The sequence below is a fragment of the Bemisia tabaci genome, chromosome 3, assembly GCF_918797505.1.
Source record: "Bemisia tabaci chromosome 3, PGI_BMITA_v3".
Classification (NCBI taxonomy): Eukaryota; Metazoa; Arthropoda; class Insecta; order Hemiptera; family Aleyrodidae; genus Bemisia; species Bemisia tabaci.
Window position 1 is genome coordinate 37,769,195 of NC_092795.1, and position 21,174 is coordinate 37,790,368.

A 21,174-nucleotide genomic window follows, 5' to 3' on the forward strand; every position below is an offset into this window, starting at 1 on the left:
TTTTTCAACAACATATGCTAAAGCAACATTCAATTTTTTTCCGTGCACAACAAAATTTACTTCCGTCATCGAGATGCGTATAAAGGTCCAATGCCCCATATCGGACTCCGAGTAAAACAGTTCCTGGCAGAGAGTCTACCTCGGTGCTATTATAAAAAGCTTATCCGCAAAAGACAAAACTTTGAGCTTCGGAGTTATTATTTGCAACAATCCCCTCGGTGTTTACATGCACCAACGCTCCGCATAGAAGCGCCGGGAGAAAGAGGCAGCGAAAGTGGCGAAAAAATGAAACAAAAAAAAGTGCACCAGAAACACTGATTTATTCATAGCTTTGTGCAAGTAGTCGCGAGTGTAATAAAAAGAGAAATGCAAGAATAATGGTGTTGTCTGCGTCGCGTCGCGTAGCGTCGGGGCCCCTAGAAAAAAGGCGCGAACGATTTTCAATGTTCGGCGAGGGATCGAAGTCGGCTCCTGTTGAATAATGCATTACTATTCACCACGGACGCAGGTAGGCGCACAATGACTCCGGCTGAGACGGTGACTACACCCGCATCCGAACAACGACCAATTGCTCTCGAATCTCTGGCTCTAATGTTCTGCGTGTTGCATAACCCGCCGTAAATCATCCGTTCGGTCCGCCTCACAGTGGCCTCGCGCTTGGATTTCGCGGATGTTTTCACCCTCGGCTCCCTGTGCAAACGAATGGACTAACACCGAATTAATAAACTGTCACTGTACTGCCGTGCTACGGAAGAACGTCGTATGAACATTCGAGAGTTGCCAAATTGCCCCGGACAAACCAAGTATTTTTGAGAGCGATTACGCTTATTTTTCCTTGAAATTTTCAGACATTTTAGACTAAATTGCGAACAAGATTACCTGAAAAAATTGAAGAAAAAAACTCACAATTTTCCCAGTAAATTAAGGATTTATTGAAGGAAATATGGCAGCGTCTGAAGGTTCATACGGCTTTCTTCCTGAGCAAGGCAGTATAGCTTCCTAAATTTAAAAACTAAAAAAGTCTAAGGAAAAAAAACTTTTGTAAATAAGAAGTTGGGACTTAAGACTGACACATATTACACAAATGCACATATGAAACACGTAACTTCATGAGTACAAATTGAATAAGTTATTAGTTTTATTATCAAACATTAATAATATTTTTAAAAATGGTGCATTCATACATTTCAGCAGGCGCATATAAGCACTTTTCAATGAAACGAAAATTTACCTTATTCCTATCCAAAAGTAAAATTTTGAATGAGTTAAGAGTGTCAAGAATCCAAATGATCTCCTAAAATTTGAAAACCCTCGACACAGAATCAATATCATTTGATGACATTCTGATCCAGATGATTGCTAACGTCAGCCTCCTGAGAGCTCCAAGGTTTCATTATAAGGAATATGACTTCCACTTCTCACGACTAAGACAACTGGCATCGGTTCAATTGTAACCAAATTGGGGCAGCAGGGAAATAAAGACTCCAATTTAGGTTCAGTTAGGGGATTCAAGCATGAGCATGTGAAATTTTCCCTAAAGATCGTGAGTAAAATGAGAACTTTGTTTACAGAAGGTTACTGCCACTTTTGGTATTTTGGCTCAAAGGAAACTTGTGGTTTTTAAGAAAAATTCGCAAAATTTGACCCTGCAATTATTTAGCGAGAGAGCGGCAAGCTGGTATTAGCAAGAGATTTTTTAATCAAACAACATATACTAGAATCGTATTCTCTTGTTATTTTGCCATCTTCATGCAGCCAATTGGTTATTTAGTTTTGTTTGACGTCATAGCTAGGCAACTGATCTTTCAGGGATAAGTATTTTTCCGAAAGAGCTGTTTGAATAACATTCTACACCTAGACATTGAGAACAACGATGAGGCGTGAATAATCGATTATCGATATTTTCTCATTTGAAGCTATGACGAAAGATCGACTATTAAGGAGTTCATTGCGAACTCTCTGTTTATCGATCCTTTTCCATGGGTTTAAATGGCAGATACACCACGCCATTGTTTGAGAACCATATTCGCATTTTTTTCTGAAGAGAGAATCTCGATGTGTTGCCTCTATCTCGATGTGCATCGTTAGATCGGAATGAAACCAACTTATGCATTTTTTTATTTTTTCTCTAAATTTTAAAAATAAACAATCCAAAAAAATTTTAAATTCGCGCGAAAAAAACATTCAGCAGACTAGGTGCTTTGCCATACCTCCCAATTCAAGAGCAGCATCTTACACATGCAACTGAGTTTAGTAACTTTTGCGGGATTCGAGCAGCTTCGGCATTAAAGTAGAGATGATGTAATGGAACGCTGAGACCAATAAATTTCACACGTATCAGTAATCTTCGCTCCAGGCGGCAATCTAAAATGATTAAGACTTCCATCAAAACAAGCTTCTCGCTTGATGATAGAACTTGTCAAAAACAAACTGCACTTTTTGTCTATGTGTGTTGCAAGGACCATATGTTCATTGAAATATACGGAGCATATATTCAGCACCAGGTGTGTAAACTCGTGCGGTTGACAAACCTTCAAGTCTATCGTCTGGACTTGGTAAATTACTTCAGTGTGATAGACATATATTAAATTGGTGTCACTTTTATGATTACAGACACCACAAAACACACCGTGAAAAACGGCTGTTTCGCCACCAGCGCTAATCAATTAAAATTCAGTAAGTGCATTTCCTCAAGTCTTGATGATCTTATCAGTCAATATCTGCTGAAAATGTATTGTAACATCATAGACACACTTTATTATCCCTGAATAATCTTTAAAGCCGGAAAGATGACAAGAAATCTTTATGACATACAAATTGTAAAGGGAGTATCAATGTATTTTTGGGATTAAAAAATAGATCAAGTCCTATTTTTGTATGGTTAATATCAAGCTGTTTGTGTGAGTTGAGGATTTAATTAACGCTTCGTTGACAGCCTCAGCTTTTTTCTGCCACATACACCTGCCCCTTGTCACGCCTGGTTATAAACGTAATAGTATCCGTAGGCACGTAATAGTATCCGTATAAAAATCAATATCAGATTTGTGGGTTTTTACGACTCTATGATTGTCAAAGCAATCTGTGCCAATTAAGGCAAGATCAGCCGTTATGTAGGCTGTAAAATTATTTGTATGTCGCATCACTTTTTTGGAATATACATTTTAGAGTAGCTTTTCGAACATTCCTGGGGTGCAAAATCGCTCCAACCGCCGAGGTGCATGTTGACACTCAATGTCAACTTGCACTCAGCGAGGCAGTCCTTTCATTCCTGATGTCATCTAAAGTAATGAGTTTTCTATTGTCATGAATGAGAACATATACGAACAGGATATTTCAATTTAGTCAGAATCACTCAAAAGACGGCCAACCACTATAAAATCAGCAACGAAGATGGATTTATGGAAAGAGGACCGCAGGCATTTTTAGAAAGGATTGGAAAATTTAAGGCGCATCCAAAATTGATTTAAAAAATCCCTAGAGAGAAGTCTATTAAGTTATTTGATTAGTTTTGGATGAAGAATATGAATGAAAGGTATGGAACATCTTTGAGCTCAAATTACAGACTTAAGTCACGCGGTAGGGCAGAAGTGGAGGTCGATATCCCTCCCTCATTTCACCATGTGACCTTTTTTGGGCATAATACCTCCGACTTAATGCATATTTTGATTTATTAACACTATTGCTGCTTCTCTCATTCTCCAAAAAAGTTCGCTTTCTTGCAACGACTTTTGAACCCCTTTACTTAGAATCAGCCCAAATTGCGCCCCTACCCGCCCAAATAAAACGAGCTGATGAAAAGGACCGTATTGAACTTCTTAACTAGAACTTCCTCAGACTTTAAGCAATTCATTTCTTAAATTAGTGTGTCAGTGAAAGTGACTACGAACACGTTCCTTGAAAAAATTGAAATTGGTAGACGTTCTCCCCCTCTTTCCTCGCAAAGACGTCCAGTCGAAAGCTGCAGCGTGCTAATGAAAAACGTCATATGAACATTCGAGAGTTGCCAAATTTCTCCGGATAAAATACGTATTTTTGAGAAATGGATTGCATTTTGCAAAAAGGAACCACTAGCATTGCAATGTTGTGCAAATTATTTTGTCTTGGAGGAAAACCCCGATTATCCCTTTATAGTTTCCATTTTACTCGCTAAAAACTGTAAATTTAAGACAAATATTATCATCTATATTTCATAGTTTTTCACAATTTCCGCAATTTTATTGCAAAGGATGAAGTTGCGCAATCTTAGCATCATTGCAATGCTAGTGGTTCCTTTTTGCAAAATGCAATCCAAATGTTATGCACATTTTCCCTTGAAATTTTTATAAAATTTAGATTAAATTACGTCAAAAATTGTCCTAAAATGTGGAGGATAAATATTCACATATTTTCTAAAAAAATCATATTTCATCTAAAGAAATTTGGCAACGCCTGAAGGTTCATACGGCGTTTTTCCTCAGCACGACAGAAAAGACCAAGAGGGGCATGCAGTGTACGTGAAATAACAGAGATTCTCCACGAGGAAGCCGTTCTTGACCGCGCAGGAATCATCTAAGAGAGTCATCCTATCCTGGTGATTGTGGAATTGAGTCATTCCGAAACGACCGGGCAAGTTTTAATAGCTTTGCTCTCCGCTCGACCGCTTCCTCTCGTCTAGACGCTGCTGCGTTTTTACCCGGTAAAAAGCCCGCACCGAACCCGTGAGAATCACACTTACACCTCGATGCTTCCGACTAAAGGAAGTAAATCCAACCCGCGAATCGGAACAACGGCTACCAATCTATCATTTGATGATTTATTGATGATTCATAGATTTATCATTATTTTTAAATATACGATCCAAAAGAGTCACATTCCGTTTCCTTTTTTGAGGGGTTGAATTCTCTACACATCCTACAGGGCCGGATTTACCTACTTGCCGCCCATGGGCCGCTAGTATTTTGCCGCCCCCTTCTCATTCGTTTTGAAACATCAACAAAAACCATCAAATGAACATGCCAGCGGGGGAGGGGTGCACAAGACGCGTTTACTGGTGTTGAACACATTTTTTGGGAAAGCCCTGTCAACACTACTAGCAAAAGTTCATGGAACTTTGCGCGAAAGTTAAGTTTTGTAAACCTATCTCTGTGTGGACAACGCCTTCCATTCATTAGAAATGAACGAAAAAATTATGAAAGAACAAATATAAATGTGGATTAATGATTTTAACTTCCGCCGCCGCGCCTCGCAGACCGCCCTGTGTTTGACGCAATGCGTGAAGTATTCACGCAGTCTTGTAGGCGCTATGCGTCTCACGCTGATCGCAATGTGTCTGCCTCAATGCGTGAGGTATTCGTGTATTCTTGTAGGGGCTATCCGTTTCACGCTGTCCGCAATGACCCAATGGCCGCACTGTGTTTGATGCAATGCGTGAAGTATTCACGCAGTCTTGTAGGTGCTATGCGTCTCATGCTGATCGCAATGTGTCTGCCTCAATGCGTGAGGTATTTGTGTATTCTTGTAGGCGCTATCCGTTTCACGCTGTCCGCAATGGCAGCATTGTGTTTTATGCAATGCGTGAAGTATTCGAGCAGTCTTGTAGGCGCTAATATGTGTTACATGCCGATCGCTGCACCGAGAGCTTCTCCTTTTCATCTCAAGTCCTCGTTATCATTTCTCTCTAGGTAAGTCGCGCCGTTCCAGGCAAAATTGCGTGTTTGGTTTCCATCTTAACTCGACTAATTAAAGGTGCTGCCTCTTGTATCACTGAAAGACGACAAAAGTAGAAATTACTATACTCTCAGAAAATTAGAAATTTTGTCGCCTTTTCTCGTTTGTAATTTTTTCTTCGCTAAGTCCGATTTTTTTTTATACCTACATTTGAAAAAATTGCCGCCCTCTATAGCTTTGCCGCCATGGGCCGCGGCCCACATGGCCACTCCCTTAATCCGGCCCTGCATCTTAATCAGTAAGTATAATTTGTCGTGCCTCTAACGTAAGGACGTATCTCGATTACTACGTGAGATCTGTTCTCCGTAAGACTCTATACTTTCCGGGCTCATGTGGAAGTCGAGATACGCCCTCACGTTCAAAGGCGGACCCAGCAATTTGGCAATACCGGGTTCCCTCCATTTAAGACTATATTAAATAATCGATTCTTCTCGGAGCACCTGGCGCCTCCAAAAATCGATACATTTCCATAGGTTTAAATGGAGAAAAGCAATGTTGCACATGTGCTGGATCCGCCAATGCTCACGTCAGAGGAGTGACGAATTTAAGTACATTAATTTTCTGCTAATCACGTTCTGCCATACTACCGTGTTAAGGAAGAAGGCCGTATGAACCATTGGATGCTGCTGGATTTCCTTTGATAAAATACGAATTTTCCGTGAGACTCTAAAATAATTTTTCCTCTGATTTTTCCATAAATTCAATTCGCAATTTAATCTGAAGTATTTGAAAACTTTAAGGAAAATTATCGGTATCCTTTTTTTAAATTAAGTATTTCATCTGGGAAAACTTGGCAATATGTGAATGTTCGTACGGCGTTTTTCGCCGAAAATAACGCGTTGCACAAACATGCCGCTTGTAGACTAGGAAAAAAAACTCATAACAGCATCGTAAATACAGATGAAGCTTTGCGTAAATAAGGATGCAATCGGAAAAAAATCGTTAATAAAAGGATAAGTACGTTGGGAGAGTGTAAATTTGATTTTTTCCATTTTCCTTTTACAAATCCTACATACTACACTTTCTCATTGGTCTTTTTTAATACATGTTTCTTATTACTTCAAAAACTCTCATACCCTTTTTTAACATTTCAAAATTTACTGTTAAAACTTTCACTTCATTGTTGCCCTCTTGCTGTAGCCAATACTTGCTTCGTAGTCATCTCGGAGAAGAAGTGTTGAGGGTTATCCCCTAAAATTTTGGTACTACCCTAACTTTTTGGATGATATGGACATTTCAAATTAAGTTTGGTAATACCACAACTAAAGTTGGGGTAATGCCGCAAAATTTGGGGCCGCTAGAATAGGGGTACTCCCACTATTAATTGGAAATCTCCAAGTTGGTGCTTCATTACTACCTTCGTTATCCGTGTTTCAATCGTACGCTAAAACTACATTTTGACGTATTTTTTCACCGATTTTTCAATCGTTCTTTGTACATTTTTTTCGTATGCTACCAGGGAGACCACACACTGGATGCTACAAGTCAGACTGTCATTGTCCACGCTGAGACGGCGCAGTGGCTTAGCGGCTGGCGGTGAAATGATTGAATGCCCCCAGCGGCCGGATCATTGTATCTACGTCGATACGAAGCAAAGACACAGCCCTACCTCAGCCATGTAATATATCGCATTTCGATGGTTTATCGTGCAGCTTTGAACTTTCAATAATCGGGCCGGAGGGCTCGACATGTGACGCGCGACGCATTCCGTGGCGTAACCCCCCGCAGCGCAGCGGGATCTTTCCTGCAGTGCCGGTGCCGCGGCCGGTCGACCCACCTGTAATTGCCGGGGCTGCCACAGGGACGCCCGACGCGACGCCGCTGCTGAGTCGTAACGGAACTCGTAATCACTCGAGATTCATTGCGAGTAATCGTCGCGCCACTAGGAAAGATCCGATCGTAACGAGAAGGGGGAGGAATCTAATGTGCACTGAGTCACAATGCGTCGTTTCCAAGATGAAAGAGCCTAGAGTCCCTTTATACTGAGAGTAAAGACAATGCGACTACATTTCTGATTGGTTCCCGTATTTTAGACCCTCACAGGGTCACACACGGGAATAAAGAATACATTTTTATTAATAGAAAATTTGCAAGTGTGTGTAATTTGATGAATTTCGAGTTGAAGAAACAAAATGATCTAATCTGCTAAAATACGTGTGTTTAAATGGGAAATGCCGCCAGATGACGTCACTAGACGGTGCATTTTCTCACTTTTAAATCTATTGTTATACTATTTCCCATATCAGAAAAAAATTATAAAAAATACAGTGAAATCGGCTCTTTAAGCACTTTTAGATGAAGTAATAAAACATTTGCTTTCAAATTCTCCATTGCAAAGATGAACTGGAATGGACCGGGGAATTGGGGGTACGACAATGAAAAAATGGAAATGAAGAGGGAACGGAGACAGGGATTCGGGAATGGATTGATTAAAGATTGCAAAAAAAATTCGATTTTTGTAATCTTTCTTCCCGTTTGTGACATCCATTAACCGCATTGTCTCGACTCTCTCATAAAGGGACTCTAAAAGAGCCTTACTGAATTTCAGCGTTGCGAGAAGTTTACTCGTAAAATTTATTATTAACGTGGACTGTGGGGCACTTCCAACGGAAAATGTCGCTAATATAGTTCCGAATGGAGAATTTGCGCGAAAAAGGTATATTGTTGCCTCTGCAAGTGCATAGGGAGCTGCGTTTGTAGTACTTAAAAAAAATATAAAAAAAATAAATAGAAAAAAAACTATGATATAGGAAATTGTAGAAAAATATATCAAAGTGAGAAAATCTATACCGCGTGTCACGCCATTAGGTGGCATTTCTCATTTAAACACATGTATTATACTAAATTAAGTCATTCGGTCACATCTCTTCTAATTTTGTTCATTTTAGTTACCAAAGAAAAACGCAAAAATCACCAAAATGTTGAACAGTGTTTGGACAAAATTTTTCTTGGAAGAAAATAAGTTCTTTCGGTCAACTTCACAACCTCAGAATGAAGTTTCGCGCCCTCATCCTGGAAAAGAAAATGATGCGATGCTGGGGAAAGTTCTTTTAATCTCACACGAGTGTTGGCAAATTTCCCGCAGGAAAACATTTATTTTTGAGGAAAGAAATGAATAATTTTTCCGTGACATTTTCAGGTACTTAAAAGTAAATTATGAACAAAACTCTCCTAAATAATTGAGATAAAATGTTCCCATGTCTCTGAGAAAATGCAAAGCTTAGCGGACAAAAGCTGGCACCGTCCAAAAGCTCAGACGGTGCTCTTTCTCAACACGTCGGAAGGCACCCGGGTGGGTGCTTACGGCGAAATGCGTTCCCGAAAAATTGCTTTGGGGAGCTTTCTTCTGCGACCTATTTGAAATGCTCTTAAGAGCAAAGAGCTTCTCCTCCTGAAAGGGGAGAAATGACTTTTTCTACGTTTACTTTTGTTAATTTCATCATGCTGTTGACATGAAAACCTTTACGTGTAGATTAGGTCGTTGTTTCCTGGAGCGAAGAACTTAATTCCATCCCAAGATTGCAACTCAAACAATTTCTGATTCATTGAGGTTTGCAGGGGTAGTTATTACTGACGCACACTTTATTTCTGATATTACGAACTACAAAACATTTTCAATAGCTTCAAATATTGGATAAAGTATTTTAAAAACACTTACTTTGTGAAACCAGATATTTCAGCATTTTCGTTGAATTGATTAATTTTATTTTTACAAATTTATTTGATATTTTATCATCCCACGAAAAAAATATTGCAGCTTTATAGATTCGTAAATTTTCTCCGTTGTAATTTTTCGAGAGAGAATAAAACGTATCCATCCTCTACTCTGGGGCCTTCCATTTTCCCACAAAATCACAGTGAAAACTACGCAGATCTTTCCTACAGAATAACATTCCAGAACCTCACGTAGATATGTATTTAATGATCAAACAAGTATTTGTTCCCCCCTTGTAGTTTGAACTGATCTCTATTTTATGCCATTACTCATGAAAGACATTAAAAAGCAACGCTTGTAGAAACAATGCTGAGCACACAACGTGCCGTGTTGAGACAGGTTGGTACAATTATTTTTCAAGTTCAGTGCGCTTAAAGATAACAAGTGAAAGCCATTAAAGTAGTCAAGGTTGAAATTCGATTCAGAATACGGTCCTTGGTGTGTAAAATGTCTTAGAATGAACAAATTTTTGCTATAAACTTCCGTGTGCAAGGCCTTAATTCACAAACGATCACTTGCCACGACAAACCCATGACCGGAGTCAAACCTCCTCTCTGGAAAGTGCAAATATGACTCACTCCATCGTTTTGCCACTTTCGATTCAATTAATTGCTATCAAATGATTGATGAATCAATGGACGATCGATAAGCAATAATCACGGTCGATGATGAACGGGCCCCTTCAATAATCGGACTCCTAAATATCAAGGGAATTAAACCAGCGCGCACTGATGCCTCGGGCTCCATAATAGCTGGGCGTGCTATACCACGAGATCATCGTGATATGACTGATTTGATTACGCTATTTGTTCAGTACTTCCAGCCCGCGCGATTAATAGCCGCAGATACGGCGTTAATTTATTCGCGATATTTTATATTTCAAAGGTGCTCCCTCTAATTTAGAGACGTTTAAAATAGACGAGAGCTCAGTGCAGGAAATAGACCCAAAGTGCCGAAGGCAATATTGAAGCCAAATACTGTCACAGCTGAAATGCAGATTTCTGATTTTTAATGTAGCTCGATCATCAAGCGTAAGTATCTTCTATTGGGATCATTGAAATTATGCGCGGTACAAACTCTACCATGATAGATTCCTGTAGCGAGTAGGTGTCACAGAGCACCCTATGGTGCCTTAAAAGCGACTTGTACATACGTACGAACTTAAGTCTCAAACTTTTTCTTAATAATTTCATAATTCATGGCATTGCAATTAAGTATCAACAACGTTTATCGACAATTTTGGGATTAGGAGGTGCTGTCAACTGAAAATGTCTTTAAAAATAAACATTTCCGCAAGGTGTTATAGTTATTCACTAAAAGAAGCAATAATTTTAAATGGCTCATTTGAGACGAAGCTCGCGCTACCCACCTACACATGGCATTGCTGAATTTATCAATGTACAACTTTGTATGGATATTTCGAATGATTATGAGTTTTTCTGGTAAGTAAAATAGGGGGCAAATTGCTTGATTTCAGAGACTCAGGATGAGCATGTGCCTTTTTCTTAGTTATAAACTGCAAAGTTAGTAAGCTACAATAATTGTGTCACCTTACACTGCAATTCAGGTTTGATGCAAGTGTAACGTGAGTTTCCGCTCAAACTTTCACTGATTTAAAATGATTGTCGAATATTCCTGGCGTGTTGCATCAATCTTCGAGTCAGCTTTATTCAAATGAATCAATTGTTACGATTGCAGTTTAAATAATCTTTCTATATTCAAAATATTATTTAATTTAACTTCGTGCCTATATTTTACAAAAAGGCAAATCTCGAGAAGAGAAATCTTGAAATGTTGCATTGTCAAACGCTGTACTATGGAGTTTCGCAACACCTGATGCATACAATATACGTTTAAAATTGCCAACCATGTGAAGTTTTCAGAAAAAAAATCGTTAACTTTTCATACAGAAGTAAAAAAAGGAATGATTTGATCTGCCAAGATCTTAACTGCAGTGTAAAAAATTGACGAAAGTCTAAGTTATTATTCTTTGAAGATACCTATCAGCTCTCCTTGCAACATTCATTAACTCCCTAACAATAAACTTTTTGCATCAATAAAGTCTGCAGCTACAAGGAAATTCGTTATACTTTTCACCGACCGAATCAAAACGCAACGCCGAAACACCATTTTTGCGAACATTTATGATCGAAGCTAAGCGGATTTAATAAAGCTTAGTATTTGTTACTTTGCAACCGATACGTCCCCTGTGAAATCGTTTGACAGTGTCGCAATCAAGTGGTCGCGAAGGGCTCTTGGCCGGCGTTGCGAGCATTCGCTAGGAATTCCCCTCATTTTACGATGGGTTTAAGACGAAGCTCGGACAAATTTCAGAAAATGGGCAATGCCGGAGCGCACGTCAAGGGAATCGACTCGTGTCAGCGTGGGTGTGGGTCACTCTTGGTATCGCCGAGTGCAAATCAAAGCTAAGTCCGTGCTAAACTTGATCAGCAAAGGACTTAATTGTGTGACGTAACAACACGACACTGATAATCACTGTCACCGTGTGAGACACGCTACGCAAACGGCGGAGTTTGAGGGTTTGGGATCCGACTGGAACTCCTTCAGGACCATGGTAGGGGCACATGGCCATGCCTGGAAGCAAAAGAAGCAGATATCTTTCTTAAAAATGATGTTGCCCCAAGTTACAACAGACGTGTTTTTTTTTGTTTTTTTTTTTGTTTTTTTTTGTTTTTCTGACAAAAACTTTAGGCAGACGGAATCTCATTTGCTAAAAACATTCAAAGACGTAATAACAGGTGGCACAATAGTGATGAGTCCACAAAATATTTTGGGGAAAGCAATGTTAAAAATTTCCAAAAATGTCAAGGAAAGTTAACCATTTGAGCTCTTCCAATAGTTGGATTACATTTTGCAATAAGGAGTCACTATATCTCTGACTCTTCAATAAAAGCTTCTTTCTGCATAGAGAGACCAATGGCATATATCTTATTTCTATGATGAGCCAGAGTTAGTGGTTCCTCATTGCAAAATTTAGTCCAGTTTATACCACCATGTTATACATAGGTACAGCTCGGGCGAAATTTTGTCGAACTGCTGACATAAAAGCGTAACTCAATTTCCACATGTTTCCTGTTAACCATAAAACTCCATACTTTCTGGAGCTCATATGGAAATAGAGATACGCCCTTACGTCAGAGGAGCCACGATTTTTAGGGTATTTTTCCTTGCAATGCGTAATAACAGTAACTATACATTTTACCGTCTGGCTTGCTTCACTTTTGTGCTCCATTCAAAATAATGAGCGAAATCTCCGATCCCGGATATAACATTACGGAAGTTAATTCTCACAACAAGCGAAATAATTTTCAATACTCTGAACTTAAGCCATTCCTAACCTCAAGAAACCCTCAACAATTAGAGCAGCGGTCCAAGTCGGGATTTTAGGTCAAAGCATCAACGTCGATGGCATTACGGCTCAATCGTCCCCATCGCAGCCAACTTTTGACGTTTCGGTTTGAGCCCGGCAAATGGGTGATATAATCGGTATTGTTAAAAGTGAGCTTGCCCGGGCACGTCCCAAAGAAAGCGCTTGTACATGTTACAGGAGTGTAAGTGGGCATTGTCGGCAATTGCCGCAGTGTCATTGTGGTCCGCAGTGGTTCCGATTGCGATCAAGATTGCTTGTTCTTGCGAGAGATTTTGACCCCCGTCAATCATCTCCCTGCACTTATGAGGTTTCTGCACTTGGTGAAATTGGCGTTCCGAACACTTGATCTTATGTAGATTCAGCTGGGCGCAATGATTTATCATTTAGAGGGTGTGAAGAGCCCTCGCTGATTTTTAAATGATTGACTAAACGAATTGTTAATTAATCAAAGTTTATGTTTACGAGCGTTGATAACCCGACTGTTCTTAAACAGGGTTATCAAAAAGTCCTATTTGTGACGCTAATTTGAAAAACAATAAATTGAAAAATATTGCCGCAAACCGCATGACAAAATTTTGGTTTTTCATAAAATGGCAACCGGTCAATCAGTAAGTAAGTAAGTAAGTAAGTAAGGCCGGGCTGGCCGGCGAGGCGCCCTCAAGGGTCCAAGGCAACTGGCAACTGCCGTCGTGCACCCCGAATTTGGACCGTACTCCTCAACTTATCTTCGTACTATTGACACATTGAGTATCAATTATATTCCCGCAAGGCTCAGCGGCCGTCTGATAGCCAACGGAAGGTCTTATCAAAGACTGTGGCAGACGCTGCAGAGCACGGACTTTCGGAGCACGGCCATGCCTCCACCGAGTTGGACTGTGTTGTTGCAATCTACACTGGTAGGTAGCGCTGGCAGTCGCGCACACTACGAGTGATTACCGATTTTTCACAACCCAGTCGAACAGTGCAGACCGGTCAATAACAGGGGCGGACTTACCTACTTGCCGCCCATAGGCCGCGCATGTTTTTTTTACGCCCCCTTCTCATTCGTTTTGAAACATCAATAGATCGTATTCGACAGTGGTTCGATGTATCGTTTGGTTCAAAACAATACAACATAACCTCAAACAAAAATTTTAGGATTCAATTTAGAAAAGCTGAAAATGAGAACATTCCTAACAATTTCACTTTTCATTGCCATTTGGTACTCGAGAGAATAAAAATTCGATCACATAAGGCCCGTTACCTCTGATTTCTAAATGGGCTTTTGAAGCTGTGGTTACATATTGAATCAATCGATATCAATTTAATCTCACATGTGTGATCTGTCAAATACTATCTATAAAGACCATCAAGTGAACGTGCCGGTGGGGGAGGGGGAGGGGTGTACGAGACGCGTCTACTTGTGTTGGGCACATTTTTTGTGAAAGCTCTGTCAACACTAACAAAAGTTCCACAAGGCCTTCCATTCAAAAAAAAAAAAAAAAAAAAAAAAAAAAAAAAAAAAAAAAAAAAAAAAAAAAAAAACGAACGAACAAATTATGAAAGAACAAACATAAATGTGGTTAATAATTTTACCTTTCGCCGCCGCCGCGCCGACCGCACCGTGTTGGAGCAATGCGTGAAGTATTCATGCAGTCTTGTAGGCGCTATGCGTTTCATGCCGACCGCCGCGCCGCTCCGTTCCGGGTCAAATTGCGTGTTTGGTTTCTCTCTTAACTCGACTAATAAAGGTGTTGTCTCTTGTATCACCGAAAGATGACAAAATTAGAAATTACTGTACTTTTACTCTCAGGAAATGAGAGTTTTTGTCGCCTTTTCTCGTTTGTAATTTATTTTCTGAATCCGATTTTTCCTCTCTTTTTTGGATACCTACATTCAAAAAGATTGCAAAATTTGCCGCCCCCTACATTTTCCCGCCATGAGCCGCGGCCCATGCGGCCACCCCCTTAATCCGGCCCTGCCGGTCAAAGTTCAAAATGACAGAAATTTGGCATAACCATTTTTATTGACGGATTGGCATGACAATCAGAGTTCTGGCGTTTTTGGGACGAGAAAAACGATTCCGGCCCTAGTTTTCCAGAAAATCAAGTCATTTCCGAATGAGGATTTAAAGAGGGACGTAGATATTTATAGGTTGCTGACGAATTTGCATGAAACTTGGTATCCGGGGGTATTTCAGCATGAGGAAAATGAATCATTCATTGGATTTTTAAAATTCTGAATAACTCCATAATGGTGGCGGAGGAATGGCGGGAAAATTAAACCGATGACATTATAGAACCCCTATAAAAATTTCCGATTCGCGAGAGTCTGTCTCTTTTTTTTTTCGTGGTGATTTTTTTTTTAATGTGATCAAGCGTGCCAACATAGGTCAGGTCTATGTATTAACTTTCAAATTGAAGACTTGACGCTTGAGAGAAGCTGAAAAGCAGACATATTAACCGATCCAATTTCCAGTGCAGGGAGGGTACGAAGGGACCCAGGGATGCTTGCCGCAACTCGATGCCTTACCGTTTTGGGGGCCTGTGCGTCAAATTCACGACGCACAGTGGACCGAGTCAATTAGAAAGGTCGGACATGAAATTTTTGACTAAAACTCCAAATTTTACTGTTTGCATTTTCAATTTCAAGGGATGCTTCAAAAAGGAAATGTCACGAGGAAACCATTGAAACCACTTTTAGAACCTCAAAGTTTAATTTAAAAGTTAAACATAAGAGTTTAAAGCTTCCACATTTTGTCCGACCTCTCCTAATGACTCGATCCACTTTGCGGCGTGCAATCACGCTGCGATGCAACGGAGAGCGCATCGGGACGGGGTGGAAATTAGTTGTTGCAGTCGAGTGTCCTGCGATAAGCTTCTCAGGAGCTATGCGCCCCTCCGGGACGTGCCTATGTGAACGCCAGCACTTGAATTCTACCCTCAACCCCCTCTTCTCTTCCCTCCCTAGCTTACCCTCCTTCTCCTCTCCTCGTTCTTAATTTCATTTGGAGAAATCTCTTAAAATAGAGGAAGTAAAAAAATCCATTCTTACATGAATGCCAGTTTTTGGGTGAAATGGACTGTAAGAGAGCGATCAATATCAAAGCAGCGAATCTTCATTAAAAAATCATGGGTAGGTTGTTATTAGATTTTAAAATTGCTGTTCCGAAAATACAAATTGTTTCCTTTGAATTTCCGCACAAGTGCGGAAATTCAAAGGAAACAATTGTGCACGAGTGCTAATTAAAATAAGAATAAGGATGTTAGTAATGCTTCGCAGCGTTTGATTTGTTTGATCTTTTCCTTCGTGATCTTTTTCGATGATGCTTTGCACGTGGATCCGTTAATAAAACAGTGCAAGGCCTTGTTTTCTAGGTTGCTCTTATTTTCTGCTGCAGACTTGTGCTGAGCAGACTTGCCCACATGTAGTAAGGATACAAAACTAGAAAATAGTAATAGATAGCCAAATTCATTGTAAGTATTTCTTAGTTTATTTCTATGTTTATAATTTACAATCCAATAAAAACACATAAACAAGATACTGAAGAGTAATTTTTTTCCAACCAAGAGAAAATTTGCTCGCCTAAAAACCTTGTAAGGGATACTTCAAATGATTTGATATTAATATGTTGTTCAGGTCTCGGTACACGATCAAATACCCGAACCAATTACCATCAAAGTGTCGGAAGTCATCAGTCTTAACATCATTAATTTGCTTAATTTTAAAATGAAAACTTGGCAGAAATGTTACCCGTGGCAGGAAATTATGAATGGTGGTACTCCATTCTGATCAAAATTTGACGGCCCGTCCGATTTTGATCAAAGAGGACTGTTGCATGGTGACCATCAGTCATCAGGTGGTCTACTTTGATCAGAATTGGTTCGGAAGATCGTGTAACCAGACCTTTCTGATGAACTAAAATCTTCAAAATTTTACATAAGGATGCATTTAGTGGTCTTGATTTTGGCTCCTAACAACTTTCCTCGTCTCAAGGAAACATCACTTTGAGTTTTTTGTTGGAAGTCTAAATTTAGCCGGTTAAGGTCTAAAAATCTTGCATTTTTGGTAGGCCAGACAACACTCATCTTTCTCCTAATTAGTCAATGCTCGCACCACTGATTATAAGGTAAGAGGAGGGGTATAGACTGGTGCGGCGGTGTAAGGGTGAAAGCTCTCCGTGCGTCAGGAGGTTTTTCCAGACAGCGACCGAGCTTTTAAAAAATCCCCAAATCTGTACGGTGAACATATCTTGATATTCCGAGAGCGTTCCTTGGGTTCTCTAAAATTTAAGACCACAAGTTTGCCAGATAGAGTATAAAATACGGCATTTATCTTGCCACCATGCTGCATTAATTTGACTGCTTCAGTTATTGAGTCTAACCTTTTACTTTCATTTTTTACGTACTGCGAATGAAATATTCAGTCTAAATAACATATTTCAGATAATGAAACATATAGTATGCAGCATCGGCGTTAAGAAACGCACGGTAGGTGTCACAAAAATATTTCCATCTGCATATACTTTTTCTCGTGAATACTATCTTTGACACACGATAATTGGGGGCTTTCTCGGTTAATGGGTGTTTGAGGCTATTAATGCTGCTAAGATTGTGCGATTTTTTGTAGCTTTCGCGGCAGATGAAACTCGTTCACTGTCGCGACTTACCTACTTCTTTACAATAGTGAGGAAAAACCGGAGCTGATTCAGGGAATAATTCATAGCAGAACTTTCAGATAAGTTACTTAAAACTAGAAAACTGCGTTGCTCGATCTGAGCAGCATTGGAAGTCTCATACGCCCTTTTACCGAAAAATGTATTAATTTTGTAAGGATATGCTTAAGTTTGCATATGCTTTAGAAAAAAGAAAACAGTGAAGAGATAATACCTTTCAAATTCAGCCTCATAGATGAACATAGAAGCCTAGGCTATATTTGTAAGACGCTCTTAAAAGTGTCCAGAGTACATTTTGAGGGAGGCTCGGAACCAGGAAATTTGAAGTCAAAGAGTTTCAAAGAGGGTCTCGAAGTTTCGGCGTTAATCCATCACCGCACGCTTATGATGACATACGTATTTGGACTGCATCTTGCAATTTGGAACTATAAATTCTGGCTCTTCTGGAAAAACATGTATGTGCATAGGGAAACTAATGGCACATACGTTGTTTTGAAACCGGGCTAGAATTTAGTTCCAAATTGCAAAATGTAGTCCAATTGCCATTCGCTACCGTTTTCATTCAGGTAGCGCAACCGATTACTTGCACTGAGACTTCAGGTGGAGCTGTAATTGGACCGAGTTTATCAGAAAGGAACCAATGAACATCAAGTTGAAACTGAGAAAAAGAGGTTCAAAGTTTTATTCCTGCATAAGGCTCAATGTAGAAAATAAACTTCAACCGCTCTTTTCACAAACTAACTTCTTTTTTTCGACTTTCAGTTTTTGGCAGAAGAAAATAAACAGCTATAGGAACTCTTCTTAACTCAATTTTCTCGCAAATGTGGGTCGATTCCTCTCTGATGAACTCGGTCCAATTGAAGATTTCATGAGGAAAGCACCCTCAAAACCTTTTTGCAACCCTCTAAAGAGGCATTTTATTATTACGCCCGAACATCCCCGTTCCAAATGGAGGGAAAGATTTCTCTACAGGTGGCAACAGCAGGAAAGGTTTCCGCTGGGATTTTGAATGCAAGGCATTAGGATTCGTTTCCTCGCTGATAAGCCCCTATTCATGAGCCGCGCCAGGACATGCAAAGAATTAAATTCAACGTTTACTTAAACCTAGCCGGGGCCAAATCGAGTTTGATCGCTTCAAGATACGATTCGCCAGTGTCACGCTATGCGCTCCGTTACGTGTGTCCTGAAGGCACCTCGTGGAGGATGAGAGCATCCCGATGGCATTTCGTTGATTGGAATATTTCTCCGAGCTATTGCAATATTCCGGTTAGGTGTTAAAAGAGCCACTAAATGTGAGGACCATGAATCAAGCATTACAGTTTGCTCAGAGATCAAGAGTGACTTAGTTTTCTATCAGTTTTAATCAAAGTTATAAAATGTATTGAAACTAATGGAGTTCCCGTAGGAACTGGGTGTGCAAATGATTTATCACTAAACTTTATTAAACATAACAGTATCTGGAGTAAAACTTGGTAATACTCCCCTACGTAGGTACTCAATGATTTGCGTGCTACAATTGATTAGTCCCGTTCATCTTTGAAAATGTTAGAAAAGTGAAAGTTCCTTCATTTTTTGAGTATGCAACACGCACACCCGTGGAACACGAATAGTTGCTTCAAGGCGCTGCAGTCTACTCAGTCTAGTCAATAATAAACAAGCGGGAAAGTTCTAATACTGTCGTATTAGAAAAGCGCTCAGGTGTTAGTCAATGTATTTAGTGAAGAAAGGAAGTATAAACTCCGTCGACTTGGCTGGGTAATGGAAATACAACATCAGCTGATAGCAAACAAAGGTTACCAAGGAAACCGTAAACGCGTTTTTTCGTTTCCCGAAAATGATAGTCACCTTTGAGCTCATCAGGCGCGTTTTTTTTAGGCTTCATTTGAGTTCAACGATCAATTTCGATAAGAATTACTCTACCACTAAGAAATTTTTTTATAGACAAACGATCGAAACTACCTGCGCATTACGTTAAAAGCGTAAAATACGGTTTTCACAGCTTTACTTATTTTAAAACTGGACCCCCCCCCCCCAAAAAAAAAAAGCCTACACATCGATGAGCTGGTGCGCCATTTAAACGAATTAGCACTAGTATACTAGTACTCTAGAGGCAAGTCGAAATCAAAAAGCGCTGCCTATCGGCTGAGCGCTTAATAGTATTGCCATAATATTGTTGGATTTGTTTTGGGTATTATAATTGCGCATGCAAGAAGGTAGGCATATTGGAGACCTCCAATTTTAATTTACGATGTAAATGAGAAATAAAAACTTCCGCTTATTGTTAGTCAATTCAACCTTCCCACTCACCAAAGAAACCAAAGACTGCAGGAATCAAATTGGACGCCTCTCTTATTAAGGTTACTTTTACAAGAGAGTGGTATTTTCTCTGTGTCGAATGTTCTTCCCCGAAAACGATAGGTGATAAATTTGTATTCGATGACCAGTATGACTCACACTGATTTTGGGAATTTTGCGAGCGGAAAGGTTGACTTCCTTAATTTTTTTCAATACGATTAATGAACGCTAATCCCTCTCTCGGATGTTTGTCATCAATCTTTGGGTTTTTTTTTTATGTTAAACGTATTTTGCGTGACATTATGATGAGCAAACTCATCCTGCGATGTTCCAGTTCTTATCCCAATTCAGTGGTTTAGTGCACATATCAGTATTCTACAGGGCGATCCAATGTTCCTGCACCACCAGTACCATGCATCGACCTTGTGACTTTTGATCAAATTAAGATAGAGACATGAAATGTTGTGAGCAGTCCTAGATAAAAAAAAAAAAAACATTTTTGCCTCCCCCCCCTCTCCAATTCCTAAGGAGATCACCCTGAAAAGGAACAAACGCCCAAGCAATTATACGGATGGTGTGGCAATTTTGGATCACCCTGTGTGACTTATGGTCCCTTTATATAAAAATATTCCGAGTCCTACAGACCTAGTCAATTTTTAGAGGAGGGGAGAATCGTTTTCGATTTAATCCGTTTTTTCTTTATCAAACATATCATTTGAATTGGATTTTAACAGCGGTGTTTATTTAATTTGTAAGTTAATCACACGTTACCCTTTATTTCCAAATCTACATTTTTGATTGTTTGAGTTATCCAATTCAAGTTTGGTCGGACTACTTTTTGCGTAAAGGCACCTCTTTAGCTCCAAATTAGTAATTCAACTGAGTTAAATAGACCTAAGTGTGGCGCCAATGTGTAGACAGACAGCATTTGTTACTCGTCTTCAGTTCTTTCCTCCGTTCTCACAATTCAGACCCACCAATACAATGGGTTCTGTTGACATTAAAAACGGAATATTAGCATATATGTTCAGGTAACAAGATAATGATCCTTAAGTGGTGATTCGATAATTTTGCTCTGCTAAAATAATTATCGGAATGATTGTGCCACACATCGCGAAGATTCAACAAAATCTACACTTTCACATTTCCGAGAACGTAAAACACTGGCCATGGAGGATAGCATCTCCTGGAGTAATTATGGTTTAAAAAACCACTAGGGAGATCCTCCGATGTTGAGTGAATGGAAGTGTCTTCAGGGAAGTAGTGACACGCCCTCCGACAACGAGCCAAAAATTAAATTCTAATTTTATTCAGTTACGGATCAAATCAAAGCTTAACCCTGGAGTTTAAAGGAATTCTTCGAAGCTTTACTAACAAATGATTTCTGAATATTTTGGGTAAATGAATCGTGCA

The 21,174-nt window shown here is 39.6% G+C and overlaps 1 long non-coding RNA gene across 1 annotated transcript; it reads right to left on the reverse strand.

Annotated features, from left to right (window-relative positions):
• Positions 1-302: 302 nt before the first annotated feature.
• Positions 303-11,197, reverse strand: LOC109032910 (uncharacterized). The gene is made up of 3 exons (XR_011899549.1): positions 9,365-11,197; positions 2,211-2,364; positions 303-690 (listed from the first exon to the last, which is right to left on the reverse strand). It is a non-coding gene; the product is annotated as an uncharacterized lncRNA (long non-coding RNA).
• Positions 11,198-21,174: the final 9,977 nt, after the last annotated feature.